The following is a 16,966-nucleotide window of genomic DNA, read 5'->3' as shown; positions in this document are numbered from 1 at the left end:
AGCAGTGACCAACAGCAGATCCCTCAGGATGAGTGTTAGAGCAGGGCAATTACAAACTGATACTCTCCTGGAGTAAAATTGCTTCTAGCGATTTACAGCTAAGGGATTTCCTAAGCCACAAGTGGTGTTTTGTGTTTAATAGCTTCCAAATGTGATTTTCTTTTTTCCCCCCTGCCCCGTGAGTCTGCCGGGAGCATTCTGAACCTATAAAAACAGCATTCAGAGCATCCCATGGCAAGGCCCATGGCCTTGGCAATTTGAACTGTGTTGTGTTGTGTGAAGAAATAATCCTTTTGTGTAGTTTGATACTGCCACTTGCTAGTTTCATTCAATGACCTCTAGCTTAGGGCAGCACAGAACCATTCCTTATTTATCTCTATCATTCTTCTCCTTATTTTATAAACCACTACAAAAGCTTCCTCCAACCTTGCCTTTCAGGCTGAGCAGTGTTGATCAAATCGTTGTTCTCTAGACAATGTGTGATCTCAAAGCCTCCTCTGGCAACTGGGAGACAAAGGAATGAAATTGCTCTCTGCTCAGGCAACAGGGACCTGGAGAGAAACAGAACGTTTCCCTTCCTTTTTTTTCTCCCCAAAAGAGTTCAGCTTGTCACCTGTATTGGTCACTGTTTGGTGGACAGCATATTGATCATCATGCCAGGAATAACAATTACCCTCTGACTTTTGAGATAAACTTAGAAATTACCCAAAGCAACAGTGAGGGCTGGGTCAGAAACGGGCAGAGAAGGGCCAGAATATTTCATGTAAACTGTACCTGAACCTGTTCTTTTCAGAATCACTTCAGTTGTTCCTTGTGACTTGCTGCTTTGTTTTGGTTTGGTTTTTTTAATCTTTAAACACTATAATGTAAGATTGCATAACTATAAAAGTCACATGACTGTTCGAAATCTTTATGTTGCATAAAGGTTCCAAACCTTTAAAAACCAGAGTGAGCAGTTTGATACTACGGACAACAATCACTAGAAAGTCCAGAATATTTTCTTTTGCAAAAATTAGCTGTTTTGGTTATGGTTGTTGGAAATAATTGGGCTGAAAAGGAATCATCTGACACACTCATCAGAAGATACATACCAAAACACAAGCAATAATTTTTGAGGCTTGTAATGCTAAAATAATTAAAAAAAAAAATTAAACCAACTCTTTATTCTATATGGGCTATGGGGATTTAATGTTAATAAGAAACATGAAAAATGTCTCTGGCTTAACCATATTCAAACATTTTCTGTGTTATCTTTAAAGAGAAGCCTTTTACTCACATTCACCTCGAATTCCATTTCTCAGATGTTGCTTCTGGTTTTGTTTTTCTTCTCTGTCTACAGATTAATATACCAGGGAAGTTGCACAGATCTTGTTTGAGGTTGTCTTGTTTAGCTTTCCTGTATTTCCCCCTAATTCTGTAAAAGCAAGAAAGGTATTATGGTTAAACAAGGTCCTAGTTCAGCAAAGCTTTTACACTTAATATTAAAATCCTGAATAATCCCAGTTAGGTTAGGACAACATTTCACAAAAGTGCTCTGCATGGTCTAAAGCCCTACCTTCTGGATTTTCACCTAACCTGTTTAGGCTAAATTTAACATAATCTATTAGGCTAAACTTAATACTCTAAATTAAATACTCTAAATTGAATCTTTATTAGGATGTGAACAGTTCTATGCAAAGAAAAAAATGTGTCCTGAAAGAATGGATTAAAATATTGGCATCATGATGTGGTTTCACTAAATATTGTTAGATGTATCAGTGACAAACCTGCAAGAATATGGTAGCCTACAGGAATACTCTGCTTTTTGTGTGCAGATAGCACTTAACAGGCAACAGTGCTGGACTACAACACAGATTATCAAGAAAGTTATCCCTTTGAGCTCAGGCAGAAATTGTTTGCTATGTATGACACAACTAGCAGTAAAATACAAGCATGTAATCTAAGCAATAAAAGGTGTCCTTTCACTTTATTATTATTTATTGTGCATGCTGACAACAAGAGACTAAAAAGGGGGCTAGGATAAAGGACTGCGATAACTATCAGTATGGTAACTCATAAATGCACAGCAGATAGCATGGTCTAAGGGTCTTGAGGATTTCCCTGGTGTCCCAGTTTGGTAAGTACTCGAAAGAGAAAAAGAAAGAAAATTAAACCCTATGGATTTGTGAATGGCAAATGAACACCTGAAGTAAAAAGCTTGCATACAGTAGCCAAAATGTTTTTCCTCTCCACTTAGTCCAAGGTTTTTTGGAAGCATGTTTTGTGAAGGCCGAGATGCTATTAGCAGAGACCAGAAGGAATGAATGGAAAAGTCAGTCATGTGCAGCAGCAATAGTTTCTTCCGAGCGCCTCCTGTTTTGGAGGACTCATTACTCTGCTCTCTCCGATCACAGTCTTTTAAATTAAACTATGTCAGCTGCATGGCTGCCTTCCATACATTCTGGCTCCGTAGGAACAGGAGTTGCTTGACTTGCCAGAGACGTGAGCTGAAGTGTGGGAAGGTTTGTGTCCTATAAAATAATTCAGCTATGCCAGAGAAAACTAATAGCCGAAATCAGAGAAGTCTGTATTTTTTTTTAAAGTGAATAAAGCAGTGACATACCTACTAGAGAGGCTAAGAGCCCATTATAGCCTCGTTCATACAGAACTGCAAGGCTGTGATATGGGAAGCTCTAGCCACAACAGTGGTGCTCCAAGTGATATTGAACTACTATCTGTGTTCTCTATAGTGATGCTCCTTGCATGATTTTTATGCAGTACAGGTAACAGCTAAAATTAATCAACTAAAAAATATATTTTAATAATGAACTGAAAAGTTTGCAGTATCATTAGCCTTCTATGTTTTATTAGAGGCTGAAGTAGAAAGGCTAGAACTGCCATAGTGGTCTTGCATTGTCTTCCAATGTGCCTTCACTGTAGTATCTCAAAGTGTACATATATAGAATTCTTCCAAACATCTATGTTAGAGGTGTGCTAATGGAAGGACCAGGTTTTAAATGGCATACCTGTGCTAACACAAAATGTCAGGCAGCGCAACAGGCACAGATGCCAAAGCTCCTTCCTCTCAGTCACGTGCTTCGTTCCTAGCCAACTCTACATTAAAAAATGAAACTACTTAAGATGTTGTCTGTGGAACTCAGTATATACAAAGGCAACAAACTGAATTTAGGGCAATCAGTTGTTTCACACATAGACGTTAATACAGACTGAAAGTTACCCAACTATATTTATAATCAAAATGACTGGTGGCTGTTAGCTATTCCTGAAACCAAGCGATGAGGAGTGGAAAATTCTACTAGTGCAAAGGCAAGACAAAATAAAACAAAATCCTAAGTATACAAGAAACAACAATGTATTTAAACTAGTCACAGGGAGACTTCAGAAAAACCTTTAGGTAACTGCTGTTAACCATGTGGCTTATTTTTTTCTTTCTGCCTACCTGAAAGTCAAGCCAGAAACCTTGCTCTTCAATTTGCACTCAGTATGAATTTTGTCTTTACAACCTTGGAAAATATAAAAGTATACACATATATGGATTCTTAAAGCATTTGAAGAACAAAGCTTCTGTATCTCCTGAACAACTTCACAAACTCAGAATTTTTACAGGATACCAGAAGGAGATTTATAAATAAAAATAATTTACTTCAGAAAAACAGGCAATTCTTTCCACTCTTTACTGTCAGTTTTCTCAGCTAGAACTCTGTCAAGACTCTTTTAGGATGACGTTTATGAAGAGAATTAGCTTCTGAAGTTAATAACTAGGGTCTGAACCTGACAGAGACATTATACATTTTAGAGAAAAGTTTGTGTGCTCAGTATCTTTTAGGTTTGGTCTGTCAAAAGCTAGTCTAAACTAGTTGAGGTTCCTGACAGAAAACACTTTCAGAGGAGCCTTCTGAACACAGGGAGAAAAAGATGATTTTAAGGAGCACAGGGGTCTAAAGAAAAAAACAGAAGCAAAGATAGAGCAAAGGAAGAGAGACAAGGAAGTCTGAATTATTCAGAGGACTTATCTTTTTTCCTCTAAAGACTTCTGAGAGTAAATTCAGTGTTCTATATTAGTAATCAACGGGACATCTGTTACTTTTTGGCTAAGAGTATACAAAATCAGGACAGGAGAAAGCAAGTAGAGACAATAAGAGGAAACAGAACTAAAAATATTTACAAAATATGTATCTAAGTTTGGAATAACAACATTGTGGAATGAATGAATAAAACACATTTCTTCAGTATTTCATAAGTGATGAGTGGATTGTAACAAAGTATGCATAGAAGATACCTTTAACATTTATAAACTGGCATAAAGAATTTAGTTGTGAAAAGAATTTTCTCATGAAAGTACAAAAATTATAGCATCATTGTTTTGAGTTAGTTACATAATAGTCAACTGTCCCATGAAATTCTGCTAGAAGTCCAGTTTCACCTTTTCTTAGTCTGTGTCTCCTCATGCATGACCAAAAGGTGGGCAAAACTGAATAAAGCTTTGTTGTGTGGCAAGAAAAGAGAGATCATAATAGGATGAAAAATCTTATTTCCACTGATGCTGTTGTCTAAGATATGGAGCTAACCTCCCAGTAATGAAGGATGAATGCAGTACCCAGCTCAGGCTGACAGCCAGCAATTCTGAGCGGCTTGAACTGAATCATGGTCTACTGTAAAAGTATGTAATGGCAGCAAGCATCTAATGTCTGTCTCACTTTACAAAGAAATGGAATACCTGAACAGCTTCCCTAACCTGAGCAGAGCCAAGCTTCTGCCCGCAAATCCTTACCTCTGCATGGATTTCCACTGACATCATTGGACTGTGTAGGTAATTGTCCATGCAAATAGATTTATCTGCAGGTTATGGGCCAGAGTTCGTGTCTGCTGGGTTGTCTGGTTTGCTCTATTCATCTGGGAGTCTTTTCAGTTTTGGATATGAAACTGTGCTGCTCAGCCCCCAGAAATTTTCCCTTCTCATTCCTCTCTCCAACTGACTGCTCAATTCTTGGGACGGAAAATGCCAGAGAGAACAAGATTTTCTGAAAGTCATACTTTGTGAAGCAAGACTTTGGCCTTATCCTATGCCCACTGAAATCTTGCTACGTATATAAAGGAAGATGAATACTTGAACCCAAAGAACTAAATTCAGATTTAGACTTAAAAAAAAAAATATTGGAGAGATGATAAATATTACAAAGACTGTTTCAATACCTACACTTCACCACCTCTACTAAAAGGCAGCCCTGAAAGAAATTCTAGTCCTATTGTTCCTTCCTGTGTTTCCAGCAAAGCAGTAAATCAGAATGTGCTACTTGGAAAGTTAGTTATACAAGTCCAGGTTATTTGATGGCATTTACAGAGATTTGGCTCATACTGAAATTATATACTGTATTTAAGTACTTAAGAGAGATTCATACCATGATACATGATAATTATAAGCAGTATTAAAAGAAAAAGGTACTTTAAAACAAGAATTCATTATGATTTTCATAAATTTGGAAAATAGTCCCCTGAATGACAAAATAATACATCAAGAAACCTTGTATTTCTTTTATGCTTAAAAAAAACCCCACAACCAAAAAAACCCATTAAAAGCCACTCCTCAGGCATGCTTACTTCTATTACTTGCAGACAGAGTGTCCTAATGAGAGAAAAGAGAATAGAAATGTTTGCCTTTGAAGATTTTACCAGTTTTACATTCCTGAGCATTTTGCATTTGATCTTGATTTATGATTTCAGAGGGTCGGATGCTTCCAAAGTATTTTCTTCAAGTTCTTCATTTCTACTCTAGTGGAATATCACCACAGTGTGTTTCTGGTTTCTCATTATGAAAGTAATAACTTTAAGTAGGAAATCAGTGAGCAGTAAAACTAATGATACCTTTCCATTATGGCTGTACTTTTAGAGAGACAGAGAAAAAACATTAGGAGATTACCAGAATCTGGTACTGAGCGTGACTTCTTCTGTAGCACAGATCCTTGCACATTCCTTGAATAAAAATACCTGGGTCAATCCAAATACTTGCCTGGAAGCTATGATACTTTTAGCATTCATGGATACCCTGACTGATTCTTCACAATCTCTCAAGTATTATGCTGTGTAGACCACTTTGAAGCAAGAAGGGATACTGTGCAAGAGCTGGTTTGCCTCTTGGAGATAGAGCAAACAGTACTTACATGCCTTCTTGCTCTGGACCGTATCCAGAGCATTCTGGGTGCGTGACTTTGAATAAGGTTCATGCTCCTTATGACCATACCGCCAAAGGCTGCTGAAATAACGCACGCCTGCCCTGGTAGCGCTTTCCTTCTGGCATAGACCTAGGTGACTGCTCTTCCGCAAGTGCTGCTATTTCTGTCTCACTCCCATTTGGCCTACAAGTTATAGAGACTCAGCTTGCCAGATTACAACTCTGTGCTGTAAAAGTGTGTTTTTTACGTTTAGGTTGCTTGGCCGAATGTGTCTGTCATTCTCCAATCACGGTAACTGTTAAAGGTTGAAAAACCAGAGAATAGAGCTGATGGTTATACTTGGCTGATGTAAGAGCTTTCCTATACCTCTGCAATGGTCACTTTTAATAGCAAAAAAGCAATAAAAGATGCAGTGACTGAGAAGTCACATGTAGAGGTGGACTTAAGCCACAGGATTCACGCCTGTGTTATATTTCAGTTTCTTCCCATACAAATTTGAGGAAGTTTAGCTCTGTGATTCAGCTCATGGTGAAGCGGAGGAGAACCACGACTTTTAGTTGACAACACAACAGTCCATACGAAGATGAAAACCAGGGTTTGATCTCTTCTCCTTTGCAGTAAAAAGGCTTAATACAAATTAAAGTGGTGCTGAGTGAAGGCTGAAATTAACGTTCATATGTGTCCATTCCCCCTCTGTTCCCACTTACGTGTAAGTGCAAAACTGCCTTGGAACATCAGATCTGACAGAACTTTGTTGTCATGAGGCAGCATAGCAAAACAGCAGCTGTGGCTTCAGCCTGGTTTCCCCTTATGTTTACTTCTGATGTAAACTGGGGTGGGGGTGGGGGTGGTGACTCAAAGCAGAATAATATGAAATCTTAAGAGAAATGTGTGATATTTGTTTGGGATATTCTCAGAGAAAAGAATGTTTTTAAAGTGATGGATCCTCAGACTATTCTTTTTTCTTCCCAGATGCCTATTTTCACTCAAATATTTTAAAATTGTTGCTTTGTCTTTGCTCATCTTCCATCTTGCTTCAGAGGAATTTCATAGAGCCTGCCTAGAGCCAACATAATTCAAGAAGCCTCATTTCAAAGTGTCACTCTAATACCAAGGGAGACTGGCTACCGCAAGAAAGTACAGTTGTTAATGTGTATTAAGAAAAAAAAAAAAAACAGTTTCTCAGAGAAAATTTTAAATTGGGTTTCAATGGCTATAAGCTCTGAGTATTTAGGACAAAGTCCTGCTGGTTTCAGTCAAACTTAGCTTACTCACCTAAGTAAGACTGAAGTACTGAAAGGATGTGAATCAAAGTTCTTTTATTCCTTTCTCAACTACTTATCAAGAAAAGACAGGGTAGAACAGAACAGACGCATGCATCTGTTCAAGTGCTAGAAGGAATGACTTTATGGCACGTTTGGGAAGCAAAAATGAGAGAGAAGCTTGATCACAGTATCCAAATACACCACTATATACGCCAAAAATCCAAAACATTGAACAAAATTACTGAGACAAACAATTTAACTGTAAACATCATATTGTGTAAACAGACAAGAGAAAAAGTGAAGGAAAGTAGAGAGAGGAGGGAAGGAAACCAAGTACACTTAGACAATGGCCTAAATTAAATTATAGTTATGCCTGTTTTATGTCTGAAATTACACACCCTTATGTAATATTGAAGTACACTTAAAATTATTTAGTAAAATTAACTTTTGTTCCAAGTAGAAAGCTATAAAATATTTAAATGTAAACAAACAAGAAATTATTCTGATTTATTAGAAGTTTGCAGATTGTGAGAATGAATCTTTGTCTCCTACATGGCAGCTTTGAAACATATACTTAAAACAGAGACACCTCATTTCAAGGGGAACAAGTAACGAAACAACCTAAACAGATTTAAGGTATTATTAGTTCCAGGAATAAATACAAGAATTATATTTTGTGTCCCTGAAGAGATCTTTTCCAAGCTAATGCATAAAAAGAAGTGGTGTTGTTTTTCTCATGACTTGATTTACCTAACACAGACTTCAGAAAAAAAAAAAAAAAAAAAATCAGGCAAAAACATAAAAAAAAGGCAGAAACAGAACATGCATTGCTTGAGGGAAATGAGTTAATGCTGTAACTCAGATCAAGTAACATAAAAAGCTACAAACGAGCTAGGCAGTCACTTCTCTCACTGCTGGGTAAGAAAAACTCAGTGAAATTGTTTGTATCTTGCAGTGGGAAACCAGGTCCCAGGCACTTTGAATCTTGTTTTTGCATAAATTTTACTTCAGCCACTCATAAAAGATTTCATTGGATTTCATTAGTGTCCATTGACACCACTGAGGCCAAAAATGGACTAAAGGCATAGTGTGCAAACAAAATCTATCTAAAAGCTTGAGAGCTGTAGCAAACAAAGTATGATAATTGAGTTTGGATGGCAATATTGTTTACAAAAAGGATTGCTTGCCCATATATACAGACTGCATCAATATTTCTTTTAAAGCAAATAAATTTTCTGAAAACCAAATTCACTCACAAAGCTCTATCTCTTTATTAAGAGTGATTTGGGCTATTGCCATTTTAAATGCCTGACAGGTGGACCATCACAATTTTATTGCTTTTATTTTAAATAATAACTTATATAACTTGAGATGTCATTGCAGTGACTTAATGTTCTTTCTATAAATGTTATATATATAGTGCATCACTTTTTCAGATCTACTATGCAGAGAGGACTACAAATAAAAGAAACATTTTATGCTAACGGACATTAGTCTCTCAGCAAAGGTGTCCTCCTACTTGCACAAATGCCAAAGTTATGGAGACTGCAGTAGGAATAAACCAAGAACCTTTGGTATATAGTGGTGCTGATGAAAGCACTGAAAAGGCCCAAGGCAACCAATGGTGAAATTTTCTCCCTGGGGAAATAAAAACATGAGTCCTTTCAGGCTGATAAGGAAATGGAAATCACATCTGCAATGGCCTACCTAACGCTTACAGCAGAGCTTTCCTTAGAGCTTTTAAAAATAAGCCTGTATGAACAGAAGTCAAAAGCGGTCCCCTGCAGTATGTACAGGTACTCCTGCACACATGTTCCATATAGCGATAGGTAACTCTTCTGGCCTTGCTTAAATTACCACAACTATTAAAACTGGAAAGTTCTCAACTTCCAAAGAATGTGTTATATATGCTCCTAGACCACGTACTGCATTGGGGCTGCCTTGCGTTTAGTTGTTCAGCTGTCTAGTTCTTGGATCAAAATCAAGTCTGGGTAGAAAACAGGCTCTGAGTTATCCAGGTAAAGGCAGTTCGGGGCATGCATGGGAGCAATGCCCTGGGTACATACGGAATTGTAATGTTTGGTTGTTTGGTTTTTTTAATAGAGTTTTGGTCTTAGAAGGCTCAGTTTACCCAGGTCTTTCTTGGGGTCCTAAGCACTACTTAAGGTGAGACTTACATTCTGATGCGTATGACCCTGAGCCATCAGCACGGTCAGTCAAGCAATGCTTGAGAAAAGTATAGCACCAGAAAAAGCAGCATCAATTTGAATTTCTGGCACTGTTTCTAGTTTGCTCTTTTGGTCAAAGTTTGGCCTCCTCTGGTCCTGCCATCCAGCAGGATTCAATACCCCAAAGTCTTCCCTCGTCCTCCTGGCAGCAGCAGGCTAGGTACTGCACAACTGTTCCTAATGAATAAGTATTTCCTTCCTATTTCATACAAACTCTCATTTTTTAATCTGAGCACTGGAAAATTAATTGCATCACCATCTGTTACAGAATCATACAGGTTTTCAACATTTTTGCATGCTTTTTAAAATGTCTTCTAAATTGTGCTTGTAATTTTAAAACTAGTATTAGATATATGAGCATATATAATACACAAATGAAAGAGATGAAACAGTCTACATTTATTAGATGACTTTTTAGAAATTTTGATGTGCTATTATCATATGACTCTGAAAGAACTCTTGCGCATACTCCAAATAGCTTATGCAACTGGAACACATGAACAGAGGAAAGTCCAGTGTCATGCTTAAGGTTTGCTCATATCCAGAGTTGACCTTGCAGTGAAACTGAAAAACAGACAAGTTTCTCTTAGAACAGCCCTCATATAAACCATACAAACCTCTCAAACTCTGTAACAAGAGTTGCTTGTTCAGGAGGCTAAAGTGTTTATTTACAGCTGCATGCACATACATGAAAAATTCAGACCATAAGAAGATACTCTATTTTATATCCTGCTTTGCTAATCAGTTATCTATCTTGGATAAAAACAAGTGTTGATTTACTTGTTGAGCTTTGCTTAAGACATTCCAGACTGAAGCTAATACCACAACTAATACAAAATATGAAAGGCAAACTAAACAGACTTAAAAAAAAAAAATGCTCAAGACTTTGCATTTGCTTCTCAAAATTAGTCATGCAGAAAGTGGTATGATTCTCAAATCATGTTTTTACTACTCCTAGCCAAATCAACAATTTGCATTACTTCTAGTGTTCAGCATGTGAAGGAGAGCACACAGATGTATGCCTGTCAGCTTTTCCAGTGCAACACACAAATATTTTCCTTCCACAGAAAACTAGGTCCTTGACTCAGTGTCTTAGTAAGCAGACGTTATTCATTATAAGACAACACAGCTGTAATTCAGATTTCATTTACATTACTTTCTTTCAATGAGTCAAGCTGCACATTTAGATGAACAGAATACCATGTCCATAATACGTTTTATGGAAAAGAACGGAAAACTACTCATGTTTTTTAAGGGGTTCAAAGGGTTACATAGATGGCTTTCTCAGCATGCATAACCTAAGTGCACTTCATTTAAAGATACTAATAATGCTGTTTATGTATATGTCTAACACGACCATGGCATATTGATTATAATGTTGAAGATTTAAGTGTATTACCCCGCACAGCCTTTACTATCACTGTGCAAACAGCAAGGCTATTTCCTTTCTCTTGCCTCAAGAACATGGAATATACTGGGTGGGGAACTATTTTGGCTTTGCTTCTTTTGCCAAAGGCTTATAATAATGATGGCTAAAATGAAAACAACAGCAGAATTAGTAATGAAATAAGTATAAAAGCTAAATAAAACTTTGTCTATTAGGTAAAATTCCCTATATCCAGCAGAATACTGGGGACAGGTTTGCTAATGTTTTTAGTACCTCCTGTTGCTTCTACAGCATAACATGTTGATATCATATAGTGGGTTCAAGATACTTTTCAGCTACGGCTTTGAATAAAACTGGGGCTTCAGCTCTATTACAGTCAAAGTAAACACCACCCCTACCCCCCGCTATTATTTGGTTTTGATTCAGTCTGTGTTTAATCAAAGTCTCCTTGAAGTAAAAGAAGACCTTAAGTAAAGTTGGAAAATCTGAATGAATTCATGAGGATTTGCCCTATTTGATTTGTGCCTAACGTGACATCAGTATGTAACATTAAATAATACAGATTGATTTTAACTTTCAGTGATTTTATAAGGTTTCTATGCTTCCACTTGCAAGTATCAGAGGATCAACATTACAATAATGAAAGATATAAAAGGAATAGGGGTTTGAAAATGATGCTCGAAAAATGGTTCTGAGAAGGCAGACTACAGAACCCAACGTCAACATTAAAACATGCACAACACTAAGTGATGTGCAGCATGAGCCACAGCTGTTCCAGAAGGCACAGAAAGAATCGTCACTTCTATGGACATTATCTGAACCTCCTAGAGCCTTGAGGCTCAAGATACTGCATATCATCTGTAAAACAGCAACCATCACAGATGGTTAAGACTATCTGAAAGTCTTTCTGGTATGAAAGACACTTACTACTTCCAGCGGGGAATTTGGAGGTGAGGACCAGGCAGCCTCAGCTTTGCTGCAGCTCCCAAAAGCACACTGCAGTTGCTTGCCCTCCACATCCTGCCACTACTGAAGGTGGCAGGTCCAGCTCTAAGCCGCCCCCAAAGCATATTCCCGCCCTCCAGCACAGTCAGGGCTCCCACAGTGCACAAAGGTCTCTGTGAGATGGGCACAGTACCATGACAAACTTCCCTACGATTCAAGAAGAAATGCAATTTTCATTCTATTTCATGCAATACATGTTCATGCAATTTCAGGAGGGGATGGAGGCCCAGAACAGGCCAGAGCAGGTTGCAAGATGAGCTCCATAAACACCATACTGTACTGGCCTAAAGCATGAAAAAAGGAGATTTTGGCCGGGCGAGCGCTAGACAGTGTCAACTTTTCCACAGTACACCAGGCATCTCTCAGACTCAGTAGCTATAGTATAGCAGCTATACTCAGGCTATAATAGCCTCTACCCCTGGTCTGGTAGACACCTATTAGGAAATGCAACCCTGAGGTCAAGCAGCTCCACCTAAGTATCAAAGATCCTCCATTTAAACCAAGGGGCATAAAGGTACATTTTTAATCTCCTTATGCCAAGGACAGTATCTGCAGGCTAAGAAATTTGAGTGATGCTTCAAAATTGTTCTGAAAAGTGAAGACCTGCCACAGTTTATCACCTTCAACTGCGTACAAATGTAAGCAATGTGTACAATGCAACAGATGTTCCTTCAGCTGTCCCTCGGGCGAGGGAAAGACACGATTTAACCAAGTATTCATTACACCTGGAGGCTGAAGATGCCGTGGATCATCTCAAGCATAGTACTTGCCACAAATGCAAAGGCTCAGTATTATTCTCTGGAGGGACTTGGATGGCAGATACTATCAGCAAGGATGTGGAAAGTGTGTAAGATAATGGTAATACCACACAGTATTTAGGAGAGACAGTCACTCAGAAGTGTTGAAGCACCTGGGTTACAAATCCATATAGCATCATAACTATAGATCAGTGAACTATATGCTGCTGAACTTCCAACTGAAACCCAACTCAGAAATGCGTGAGAATGGAAAAAATAACGAAACCCACAACTAAAATTCCCCAAGCTCCACAATAAAATAGGTCAATTAACGAATTTATTTATTACTTCTGTAAAAAAAAAAAAAAAAAAAAATCTTTAAATTCTATCAATTTTCCGTTTCAGAGGCACTCTACCCTACCTTATTTCAATCCTATTGTTTTGCCTATTTTAACAGCGTTAATATTATAAGTTCTGGTTATCTAAACAGATGCAGTTACCCATAAGCTGCTAAAACTGACTGCATGAAGTCCCTATATTTTGTCTTAACCAAGCAAAAGAAAACTAAACTATTAGAGACAAGGGATTTTTACATTAAAATTGCTTATTTGAATAATGCTCGACACTGGGTCTGTCCAACCTGCCAATAGTGTAATTCATACAATCCATTCATATATAGTTAGCTTAAATACATGTAAAACAAATCCTGCCTAGCAAACCCCTGTATTAATGCCCCTCAGGAGCTCGAATAGACTATCCATCCCATCTCCACTTGGACCTTAATTTTAATTAAAACATTAAAAAAAGTGACAAGCTAATGAAGAAGGGCCATAACTGGGAAGACCGGCCCAAATCACACCCAAAGTCCTTGCACAAAATGTGCTATCCTTCGAAATCATTAGAAAGGGTATTTAAGAGTTATATTTTCATAGACTAAGATGGAACCAGTAAACACTCAAGGTTCTTTTCAGAGAAAAGATTTGATATGACATTCCTCTTCGGTCTTTCCTGGCATGTATTTTGTAATGTAAGCCTATAACCCAGCCTTACGGATTGGCAAGCAAATGTTAAGCATGCTGTTACCTTTTAGGATTTAATCTTACATGGCCTAGTACAAAGGATTTTTTCCTCCTCTGTATCTCAGGACTGTTTATCTTTTTTCAGGCAGCTTCTGCAAACATGAAATTGTGATGGCAGAAGAAGTGCCAAACTTAGATTATGTTTACTTTTCATTCTGCAACTAATCAGTCTATGGATTATCACAAACCGTAGGGGATCTTCTATTACTCCAGAAATCTGTATGTTCAGGAAGCTCTTTGGAGGTTCTTTAATTACAAAAATTAAACAAGCTTAAGATTTCTCAATTTTCATTCACCGAAATAATTTGGGTTAAGTGGTAACCATCTGCCTTTTTGTGTAATGTAACCTTTACATTTCATTCATGAAGATATATTGCCCTCCTGTTGTACTCTTGCAGAAATTGTACATTTGGCCAATGGGTCATACCTAAACATTATATCCAAGATATGAAAAAATGGGGAACAGGTTTCGGTCATACAGTCGAACTGCTGTATGGGATCAGAACTCCGCCTATTCTGACTTCTATCTCCCATAGTAGCTGGTATCACTTGCTTCCAAGAAAAGCATAAAACATTCTTGCAGAGCAGCTACAGAATAACAAACCATAAAATTAATCTTTCCTCCTGATCTGTCATTGCCAAAGGTTTGTTTATATACAACTGTATATAATTCCTTCCAAACCTTGTTTCTTTTTGTGCTGTACTGTAAATATTTTGATACCTGTAATTTTCTTCTGAGACTATCAATTAAAATCTGTGAAAAGTTTATGATTCTTCAGTATGCATTTTTATTGAAATCTGAAGTAGAATATTTTGGGAAGCAAATAAAAAATTTAAATTCAGCATCTTGGAAATTGTCTATGGCAAAATGCCATTACTGGCTCTTCCTGCATGCCATGCATATATAGCTGAACAGCAGGGATGTAGGTACTCCTAACTTCCATTTCACGCATTGCCTGTTACTACTTTAAGCAAAGCAATACATTCACTAAGAAGAGCCTACTTCTAGTCCTTTATATGTAATCATCATTTACTTCTGTTTCTAAAATGTTTAGAGCATGTATTTAACACTAGAAAAGACAAAAATGAATATTTTTATTTTTGTATATGTATCAGACAATTCTCTACGATAACCTAACATTAAACAACCCACTAAAATTCCCAGGTCATCTTCTTTCAAGTGCTTCTCTTCTATTACAATAAGCAGAGCAAACATGTTGGTTTTAACTCCACTTTATCCACCCCAGTTATAATTCCACTGCCTTCAGTGGGCACTCCAGAGAGGGCTCTGTCCTGTCACTTGCACTAAAAATGTTAGGCTCCATGATGTCCTTTTTTCCCCAGTTATATGTAAAAACTCTAATTTCCTCAGACTTCTTATTCCGTAACAGAGAAAGATACTGTTGCAATACTCTTTTACACAGACTTGGTAGTGAAGAGTGAATAAATTCTGTATACAGGCATGTCACACACTGAAAGCTGATGAAAGCAAATTCAATTCTTTCACTTACCCACATTAAATAAGGTGAAATTTACATACCAAAGGAAAGGATGAAAAAGATATAAAAATTAATTAGTTGCAGAGTACAGCAGTGCATATCTACCTTCGTATGTAACAGTGCAACATACACTGACTGAACTAATTTGCTTTTGGAGTTAACCATCCAAAGGAACCTATGGAGGCTACCAGAATTACACACCTGCATTTTTCAAGCAGATTCCTGACCTAAAAGTTGTACCATCAATTTTGTCATAGAAATATTTGGGCCAAGGACTCACATAGCAGGCAGGTAATTTGGTAGTAGAGAAGGGAAAGGGTGTAATATTCACTTCAGAGTATCCTCTCACAGAACTGCAGACCTCAAAGGCAAACCCCCCTGAGTTCCATATAGTCATCTTGGGACTGATCCAAATCAGACCCACAGGTACCCTACCGCTTAAAATTGTTGAAAGCTACAGAAATGTATGGACAGACATGTATTCCTAAAGCTGCACAGTACGCTGAGAACTTGACATTTTTGCAGATTGTATTTCAAACCATTACTACTTTAAAGTAAAAATAATCATTACATTTCTGATGGTTTTTCCTTTATTCAGAAAAAAAATCTGAATAATCTGAAGTACTTAGAGATAGGTATTAAGGGAAGAGGGTGACGCACTGCAGTGGCATAATGCTTAGCCACAGTCATTTTGAAGCTCAGAAGCTCTTAGTCATAGGAATCTGAGTGCTACTTAGTTTTTCTTTCAACATAAACAGATGGGATAAAACATAACATGTTCGGTTTTACTCTTGTGAAATCACCAACTCTCTCTTTAAAAATCTTTTTCTATAGAGTGTCATGTTTCTGTTCACATGTTGTGGCCTTTCTCTTCTTTGATTGGGTCATTTTTGTTCTGTTCATTTTTTCTCATCAAATTCAGCTTTTTTCTCATTAATACTAAAACGCTATAAACATCCTCTCTCCTGATGTTCTAACCCGGGCTCTACTTATTCCAACACTTCATTTTTTGCCAAACTGTTTAGGCTAAAATGGAGTTGTAAGGAAAGAGTCTGGAGAAGCAGGGAATACAGGTAGAAGCCCGCCAGAAAGAGAGAGTCCCAATGACATGTCATCCAGTTTATGCTTTTATCACGGTATCCTGAGAGGCAGTCAGTATGCACCACATAGCAACTGGAGAGGAACGGGCTCCATTCCTCTTCCTCCCCTAGTGATTCTTAGGGATACTGAATCCAAGATGCCTCTTCCTTTACTTCCTACTGTTTAACATTCACACTCTCTTCTGAATCCCTCAAAACGCTCTCCCTTCATATAAAACTCTTCTGCACTCCTCACTAAAAATTTATGAAAAAGCTTTCAGCTGCATCTTGTGTTTTTGCCCTTGTTTCCCTATACTTCAGAGTGAAACATCTCATTGCATGTACTACACAAGTGTGAACTGCACTTAGCTGGCCTGCCAGAAAGCTTCTAATCTAAGTGGTTTTGGATCCACTAGTAAAAAGAAAAAGGAAAACACACTCACAATATTTTGGTGATAATTGCTTCCTTTTTTTTCTTTAGTGGACTTGTTCTGCATAGAATCCAGAGAATATCTGT

General features: G+C 37.6%; 1 long non-coding RNA gene across 1 annotated transcript in view; it reads right to left on the bottom strand.

Moving 5' to 3' along the window:
- The window catches only part of LOC127018609 (uncharacterized), an 87,964-nt gene that overhangs the window by 13,791 nt on the left and 57,207 nt on the right, over positions 1 to 16,966 (bottom strand). The window contains exon 3 of the long non-coding RNA XR_007766780.1: positions 1,277 to 1,414. This is a non-coding gene — a long non-coding RNA (uncharacterized LOC127018609). The remainder of the gene's footprint in view (positions 1 to 1,276; positions 1,415 to 16,966) is intronic.

This window comes from Gymnogyps californianus, chromosome 7, assembly GCF_018139145.2.
Source record: "Gymnogyps californianus isolate 813 chromosome 7, ASM1813914v2, whole genome shotgun sequence".
NCBI classification, from domain to species: domain Eukaryota; kingdom Metazoa; phylum Chordata; class Aves; order Accipitriformes; family Cathartidae; genus Gymnogyps; species Gymnogyps californianus.
This window is presented reverse-complemented; position numbering and strand designations above follow the sequence as displayed.